Source organism: Oratosquilla oratoria, chromosome 27, assembly GCF_046742065.1.
Source record: "Oratosquilla oratoria isolate Oo_2021 chromosome 27, ASM4674206v1, whole genome shotgun sequence".
Lineage (NCBI taxonomy): Eukaryota > Metazoa > Arthropoda > Malacostraca > Stomatopoda > Squillidae > Oratosquilla > Oratosquilla oratoria.
Window position 1 is genome coordinate 43,862,633 of NC_134803.1, and position 10,000 is coordinate 43,872,632.

Sequence of the window (10,000 nt, forward strand, 5' to 3'; positions counted from 1 at the left end):
TTGAAAATAACCGCAACCAACCGTTCTGCTGGTTATTGAATGAGCTACTGGATCTGAATTATTTGTCAATTAGAAATTCCAAATAATAAGGAAATTGATCCAAAAAAGTGGACGAGTGTTTGGATAATTGAATGCTAAGAAAATGAATTAGTTCGAGACGAGATTAATGTAAGTTATAAACACTATCCACACTGAACGGAACCATTTGTTACCGCCAGAAGATCTTGCTCATCTGTGTGGAACTCATACAGTAAGAGAATAATTTATTTATTTATTTATCTATTTATTTATTTATTCACTTATATATTTTATCTATTTATTTATCTATTTATCTACTTTTATTGATTTATTTACTTATTTTTATCTAGTTATATTTATTTATATTTATTTATTTATTTTATTTATTTTGCGACCGTCAGGCTATTTACACCTTTCGGTCAAAAGAACTTAAAGGCGATTTTTAATCTGAATGTCGGCTTGCGATTTTATTAATACGACGATTATGGAGGAAGTGTGGAGGGACCAAAATGGAGGAAATATGACTAATATTTTTTTCTAATCTTTTCTTATCTATATTTTTATATATATATTTTGCATATTCTATTTACTTTTAGTCCGCATTTTACATTTGTTGTAATTTATTCTTTCTCTTCTGTTTCCCTCACTTTACTTCTTGTTCTCTACGTCTTCTTTGCTTATATTAATCCTTTTATTTTCTATGTCTATCTTCCATTTTTTGGCCTTTCTTTTATATTTTGCGTTACGTTATTTTATCATTTTTTTCTTTCTTCTTCGTTCCCTCCCTTCCGTCGAAAATCTTCATGAAGTTTCATATATCTTTGCCTTATGTTTACATATCATCTACGACTGTTTTTTTCGTACCCCTGTCCGAGTTTTTTTTTTTTTTTTTTTTTGTAACCCTTTTGATACGGCGACTTTATTTTTCGTAGCTTGAAATCAGTCTTTTCCCTGACCACGTTGGTATTATGACTGCTTGTTATAAAATCTATCTTCTTAGGGACAGATGATTTTTTAACAAACCCATGATGAACTTAGATGACAGTCTCCAAATTTATCTATATGTGGTCAAAGACGGTAAATTATATTCAGCTTGATAAGATCACGTGCCATATATATATATATGTATGTATGTATATTCTCATCATTTTTGGCTGACCCGGTCAGTATTAGTATTTAGAAAAAATTCATATAGTTTCGTACATATTTCTCATAAGGACTTTCATATATAATATATATACATACATATATATATATATATATATATATATATATATATATAAATATGTGTATATAAAAATATATATATATATATATATATATATATATATATATATATATATATAATATATATATATTTCTATCTAACCATTTTTGTCTGATCCGATCAGTAATACTCTTTACAAAAGTTCATATAACCTCATACATATTTCTTATGAAAACCTGCAAATTTCTTATTTTTCATATTCACTTTATCATCCTTAATACTTTATTTTATTTTGTTTCATCGATTTCTTATTTCTCTCTCCTTTCGATATCGTTTCATTCATTAAGATAATTTCGATTTGGTTTTGATTTATCATAATTTTGTGCCAACTCCATTTTTTCTTTCCTTTCCTTGTTTGAATAACATACGTCCATCGCGTACAATATTCTTTTATTTTTTTCTCTCTTTCCATCCACCTTTTCTCTTCAGTTTCTTTATTTACTATTTTTTCTTCTTTGCTTTTCTTCGGAAATCCTCCATTTTTCACCTCTGGTTTGCCAAATGTCTCACGCGTCTAATATTCTAATTTTTTATTTTTTATTTTTATTTTTTTTCTTCTTCCCTCTCTTCCTCCTCCTCCACCTACTCTTCCATCTACTCTTCCTTCGTTCATTATTCATCTTCATTTTGGTCTGTCTATGGAGATAATTTTTTTTATATAATTTTCTGAATCCATCCCTTGATCTTTATCATCGTCTATGCTTTTCCACCAATGTAATGACGCCAATTTTTTTTTATTATGACGCACATTGAATTGGTTTTCAATGAATTCTATAATTCCTTATCTATTAGACCTTTTTTTTGTAGTGAGTTTTATATATATATATATATATATTACATATATATGATATATATATATATATTATATATATATAATATATATATATATACTAGATACACATATTACATATATGAATACAGTACATATACCATTACGCTGGTGAATGAATCCATTTAGAGTTTGCTATATATAATCATCTGAAAACAGTGGAGCTCTTCACATTAGGAACACATTCTCTGCCCCAAAAAATATACAAAACTCTTTCCCTGTAGTAATACAATTTTGATAAAAGACTTAATTTGGATGTAAAACATTTAACATAAAGAAAAATAATATATATCTGTATACAAAGGGCGTCTTCCCCTTTATAAGGGAGAGGCAGGCAAAGCTCTCATTTATTACACTTTCATTCACCACCTATTGTTTTTCCTCTCTCTCTCTCTCTCTCTCTCTCTCTCTCTTTACAGATGATTATTAGATACAGAACAACGAAAGACATACTCAGTACCGACTCGGCATAGCAAGGGTCAGGTTCTTTTGTCCGATATACAATCTGAAAACCTAGCGGAACTTTTGGTAAACTCGCGGGGGTTTGGCCGACGGTTTTATGGATCCGAAAACCTCGCGGAACTTTTGTGCATCTCGCCGGGTACGGCCGAAGCGGAGGAATGCTTTCTGTGACTTTTATATACATCCGGCAGAGCGGGGTAGCTCGCCCTGGCAGGGAATTCAAGCTAATTGGAGCATTAGCATACCATAAAACAGAATTCCATCTCCTCTCATCATCCCCAGGGGTGATAATGACTTATTTTTTCCCCTTTTTGCCGTTTAAATATAAGACTTTATTGTATTCACCCGAGGTTCTGTTATGGATTAAAAATATACGTATTTTTTTAATAGAGGCGATAATGATCTATTTAATTTCTTAAAATCTAAATACAATACCTTATTGTATTTATCTGAAATTCAGTTGTGGGTGAATTTTTTCTTTCGTTTTTAATCGGGTTAACAATTTTACAAATTTGTTGCTAAATATAGTACAATAAATTTGTCTATAATAAGATGATTTGAGCCTTCTTAACAAGGTTCAGTAAATTAGAGGGCAAAGGATGAATTTATTCTGCATAAATCTGCAACTTATCTGTACATATCTCATTACAAGCTTTAGTTAGAAAATTATTGACATAAATTGAGGCACCAGGAAAAAGAATGGACGCTTACATATGAATGTCTTGGGTTGATAAGAATGAACTTGTTTATAAACATGAACTCAAGTGCACGCACAGAAATATGCACATGTGTGTACACACACACACACACACACACACACACACACACACACACACACACACACACACACACACACACACACACACACACACACACACACACACGCACGCACGCACACGACTCGTTGCGTAGTGGTAGAGTTCCTGGCCGCCACTATGGTGGTCCGGGTTCGAATCCCGCCCAGGGCTGAAATAATTTCACTATCGCTGCGCTGTGAGTCGTTACTCCGACTCTCGTAGGCGGGGAGTTGGGTGTGTGTATGCGTGAAAGGTCACAGCATTATCCATAGATCGGTCATATACGAGCTCTGAGCTCTCTCCCGGGAAGGAAATAGCTGTCGATCACGAGTACAACACGTGACCCAAAGACTATTGTGAATCACACACACACACAAACACACACACACATACACACGTCCGAGCGTGCTAACACATACAGGATTGATATAAGAGAGTAAGGGACAAGACCCCTTGATTGGTGCTCTTTTCCTGTATAGTGCAATTAGGTAAATACACACACATACACACACGCACACACACACACACACACACACACACACACACACACACACACACACACACACACACACACACACACACACACACACACACACACACACAAACACACACACACACACACACACTGGATTGACGTCCTGGTTATTGCAGGGAAAATTATATCTATTCTTAAATATCTGAATGTTCTGTGTATGTACGTGCGAATGAATGTATTCATTATAATATAATCACACATTGAGTTCGGAATCGTACTACAATCCATGGGATCAAAGCATCACCTGTCTATATGTGCATAATGAATACAATATAATTGTGTAATTAAATATAATTTAATTCACCAGTACAGCAAAATACGAGGCTAAGATATACCCATGCCAACTGCGGCTGAGGAACAGAAATTATATATATATATATATATATATATATATGTATATATATATATATATATATATATGTATATATATACATTTTCACGTGTTTTACCAAGCCTTGAGGACATGTGTAACATTCGCCTATGGCATCATAAAACTTTGTGTGAATGTAGCCTTGTAGGGATTCAAACTGGGGACTTAAGGATCAAGAGTTCATGAGATTATCAAGCTAAACCCACAACAGCATCTCATAAGTTATTTCACTTTGACACGGTTACCATCACATTACCATTCATACTATTTTAATACAACATTGTAATTGAAATATGAGCCATGGATCTCAGTCCATGAGTGGTAAATATAACTAATATTGTAATAATAACATGAGAATAATAACATTGTAATAATAACATTGGAATAATAACATTATAATAATAACATTGGAATAATAACATTATAATATTCACCAGCTAAAAGCGATGAAAAAATATGCAACGTTTCCCTTGGCTTGATCTCTGTTTAATGTTCATTTTCATAAATTGTTTTTAGATAAATCTGAAAAAGGGAGAATATAAATCATATAATATTATAAGTCAGTTTCCATTTTTATTCCCTCCAGTCAAACATTAAACCTAAAGACGACCCAAACAAATGCAGTTTTGTTATTTTATTCAGATTAATAAAATAAAAATATTCAAAGATACTTTTCTCTCTCTCTCTCTCTCTTTCTCTCTCCTGCTCCACCACCTCTCTCTTTCTCTTCCCCCTCCCTCTCTTTCTCTCTGTCTCTCTCTCTCTCTCTCTCTCTCTCTCTCTCTCTCTCTCTCTCTCTCTCTCTCTCTCTCTCTCTCTCTCTCTCTCACCAGGAAATGTGTGGCAAAGGACGAGATTATACAGTCACATATTGTTAATGAAGGATAGACACAAAGAGGTAATTATCACCATCTTTTTTGATACAAGATCACGCATATTTTTAACATTTAACATTAAAGTCACTAACCAGTTATTCATTTTGCTCTTTCTACCAACAACAATTACCAGCGTTTCTATCCTTAAAGACAATATTGCGCTGGAGTCAAAGAGGTGATGAAGGAGAATTAACCGTGTTTACACAGACGAAAGACAGAAGTTAAAACTGGTGGTTAATACTAAGTTAATCTAATAATCACAGAAACCGAAGAGGTTTAAGATATCTTCAGTTAGCTCTTTCGCTAGAATAACGCTCATGACAATGTTATTCTGGTTAACGACAACAAATTTCTTTCACACATTAATGAAGTTCATCCCAACTATCCTCCTTGTCCTCAGTATGTAGTCCTGATATTTTTATTTTTTTTGGGGGGGGATGGGGAGGGAAGTTAAAGACGCCCCTACGGCCCAGTGGCACGTATCTTTCCTTGATTTCTGCTCGAAGGAAGAATGTAGATTAATTTTTAACCTTTCTTTTACCAGCTCTATAACAACCTCAGCGCAATGTTAGCCTCCCCCAAAGGCAGAAACGATGGTTAATAATGATGATGATGATGATGATATGGTTTAAAGTCACAAACTCCCCCTCTATCGGAAGGCTAGGAAGGTGCCCTTCACAGAGGACTTTGTAGCGCAGAATTTAATGAACCATGCCCTTGGTCCAACTTCGCCGGTGGCAGCATTCGAACCGCCACCCCCTCGACCTTCGCCGCAAATAACGACGCCCTAACCCGCTTAGCCAGCGAGCTTCCATATTAACAAAATATTACCTTCTTCGTCGCAAAATAGACTTTACATATTCAATTCTGGCTAATGAAAGGTGCTATGGTTCAAGGGAACGCAAGATTCCCGGCCATGCAACGTAGGTTAAACAACCACATCGCAGATAACTGTCCAAGACGTAACGCTTGATTGCATACTATGCAAGACATCTACCTACGCCAACAAGACAAGATATACACGCTATAAGGGATTTGTGGGGGAAATTGCGTCTCGACCGTGGTGTTCCTCAGGGGAGAAGGAACTGCTCGGCCAGACAGCTTAAGGAACAACAATTACAAAAATATGGGGTAGTAGGCACCTTACACACCGACGCAACCGGTTGCATGAAACCGGTCGCATGCATTTTATTTCAGTTTATCATCATCATCTTTTATTATTATTACCATTATTATTATTATCACCATTATTATTATGATTACCATTATTATTATCACCATTATTATTAATTATTATTATTATTATTATTATTATTATTATTATTGCTATTTCATTTTTGCCCAGGACAGTGGGAGGTGATGCAGGGGTGACCCGTCATCCAGGAGAAGCTAAGATAAAAGGGAGGGAAGTGGGTTGATTGGAGTGGAGTATGTAGGGGATGGAATGGGTGGGAGTGGATTTAATGCATTTTCCTTTATGCTACCTCCCGTGTAAGGGGAAAAAAGCCTTTGATATATGTATGTACTCTCTGGTATGTGGGTCTTTCGTAGTATCATAATCGACACGACCTTGTTTTCAAGGATAGAAGCAATGCAACTGGTTGAGGCGTCGTAAGCAACTGGTTGCGGCGTCGCAAGCAACTGGTTGCATTGGTGTGCAAGCGGCCTTAATATCTTGTTGCATGTGCAATGTTGATATTGCAAAGGTGAGGAGGAGCCTACGCCAGGAGACGCTGATTAATTGCGGCCGAAGACTTCACCTCTGCTATATTATGCACTTTAGGGACCTTTAGGGCAGGTAACAAACAATCACTGCTGGAAACTGGAGAGGAATGCGGGATTCGAACCTACAGGTGGAATCGAAATTAATGTGCTCCATTATAGAAACTCCCACGGAAGACCTAGGAAGATGAAGATGAAGAGGAGTAAAGGGAAGCGAAAGATGAGGAAGAAGAGGGAGAAGAGGAAGTAGAGGAGGAAGAATATTTTCTGAAGGAGGCGCAAGCAACGTTTCTGTTTTCTGGTGTTTTTCATTTTCGTAAACTCAAACATAACAAGTGTGTAACTTTGAATATGTGAAGTTAAGTTACCGCGAAGGGAATTCTTGTCTTAGTTTTGTTTTACAAAAGATTCGTAGAATTAGAGTTAATGTTTAAAAATGTTAGATGCGTGAAACTGGTCCTGATTGAGTTACAAAGCAATAGACACAGTGAAGACCTTAGATGGAACTAATAATAATAGTATATAGAAAATAATACATACATACATACATATACCAAGGCTTTTTCCCCCCTTACAAGGGAGGTAGCCAAAAAGGGAAAGGCATAAGATAATTTCCACCCAAACAATAATCTAATAATAATAGTTTAATAATAATAGTTTGGCTTTTTCCCCCTTACAAGAGAGGTAGCCAAAAAGGGAAAGGCATACAATAATTTCCACCCAAATAATAATTTAATAATAATAGTTTGAAGAAATAATCAAAATCTGAACATGCTGTATGATGTCACAACTGAAGACTAGCCAATCAGAAGAAAGGACATGACGTCACGACTGAAGACCAGCCAGTCAGATGAAGAGGTGATATGACATCACGACTGAGGACCAGCCAATCAGAAGAGGCGACATGACGTCACGAATTGTTTACTGTGATATAGAATAAGGGAAAGTTGTGTTATTTTGTTGAACAGAATGATAATTTATGGAACAATGGGCAGCTAGCCACCGAAGGCCACTAAAGGCGATACCGAGATCCCCGACAAAGCCGGGACGGGCACAGCCGGGGGCTCGTAAAAAAAAAAAAAAAAAAAAAAAAAAAAAAATATATATATATATATATATATATATATATATATATGTATATATATATATATATATATATATATATATATATATATATATATATATATATACACAAACATAAAACAAAATTAAATAAATCGCATAAAAATAAGCATACAAAGACGAATAAAATCATTAAGATGGCATTTATATAAAAAAAACACACACGATACGAAGAAAGACAGATAAAAGTACAGAAAATAATTTCGGTGAAGGAAAAGAGCATAGCGAGCGAAATCAAAATAACACAAAAAATTGCGGGAGTGGCCAGATATGACTAAAAACGAAAAAAGAAAAAAGAAAACGAAAACAATGGGAAGAATATTCTTAATGGCAAACATTTTTCAAACGTAAAGACACAAAAAAAAGGAGAATTTGAAACGCGAATTCTCTAGAGAGATGGGAAGAGAAAAAGAGAAAACTTTTGGGGTTTAAATTCAAATGTAGAAATGACGAGGGAAAAAAATGGACAATGAGTACCAAACAATGTGAGAAAGGACACAACTAAATGGATATATTTGCAAACTACTTCAGGCAAAACAATGTTGGTTTAAGTAGTTATAGACTCACACACAAAAACATGCGCACATACAGCATAAACACACGCATAGATATATGCATACATGTATACATATGATTTTGTTAGTGTACGAGTATACATACAGAGGAAATACAACACTCAAGAACATGAATACACGCTAACAAATATTTTGTCATCAACTATTTGTGCTAGTCCGGACAAAAACGCCCGTGCACACACACACACACACACACACACACACACACACACACACACACACACCTACACAAACACACACCTACAAACACACACACACACCTACACAAACACACACACACACACACACACACACACACACACACACACACACACACACACACACACACACAATACATTTATATTTTACCTTTGTATAAAAAAATACGGATTTGATTTATCACCTATGATAAACATACATTTTTCCAAATCTATCAAAAAATTCCTAATAAAAATTCAGTCCACAAATAATACTTAAACCTCTTTATATTTCTTCTTCTAAACCATAAATATTCCCAATCCTGAAACATAGATAATCCTATTAGGGAAACAGAAATCTATGAAAGACTATTTCTTTTAGTATTTGATATATATCTTTTGTAAAGGTAAAGTCAATTTGAATGATCTCGAAGATAAATGTTGATAATACTATATACAGTATTTTACAGTCACCCTTATTACATGATATATGTTTTAATGGGATCTCAAAATTCATTATCTTTATCTTCAATCTTGCAGATTAAAATATGATAATGTACTAGGATGTAGATATTAGATATGAGACATGAAAGTGTGTGTGTGTGTGTGTGTGTGTGTGTGTGTGTGTGTGTGTGTGTGTGTGTGTGTGTGTGTGTGTGTGTGTGTGTGTGTGTGTGTGTGTGTGTGTGTGTGTGTGTGTGTGTGTGTGTGTGTGTGTGTGTGTGTGTGTGTGTGTGTGTGTGTGTGTGTGTGTGTGTGTGTGTGTGTGTGTGTATCTGTGTGTGTGCGTGTGTCTGTGTGTATATATGTATGTGTATGCGTGCGTGTCTGTGTGTGTGTATGTGTGTGTGAATGTGTGTGTATGTGTGTTGTAATTTTACACGTGTATATATCTTATATCAACCATCTTTCGTACATATACACATTTTACCGAGAATCAAATTTAAAAAAAATAAAAATCGTGATATTACTGGACAACTGTTTTACTTCCTCGTCTAGTTTTATGTCGATCGAACTAAATGCCTCTGGCTGTATCACATCCCCCTCCCCTTCCTCCCTCCTCCCTCCTCCTCCCTCCTCCCTTCCCCTCCCCAAACATGGGGTGCCCCGTCGCTCTGCGAGGATACATTCCCATATAAGGACGGGTTCCCTTTCCCCTCATTCGATCCGATCTTACCCTCTTCCCTCACTCTCTCCCATTCCCCTCAAGTTGACTTCCCATCTATCGTGTGCCTGTGTGTGTGTATGTATG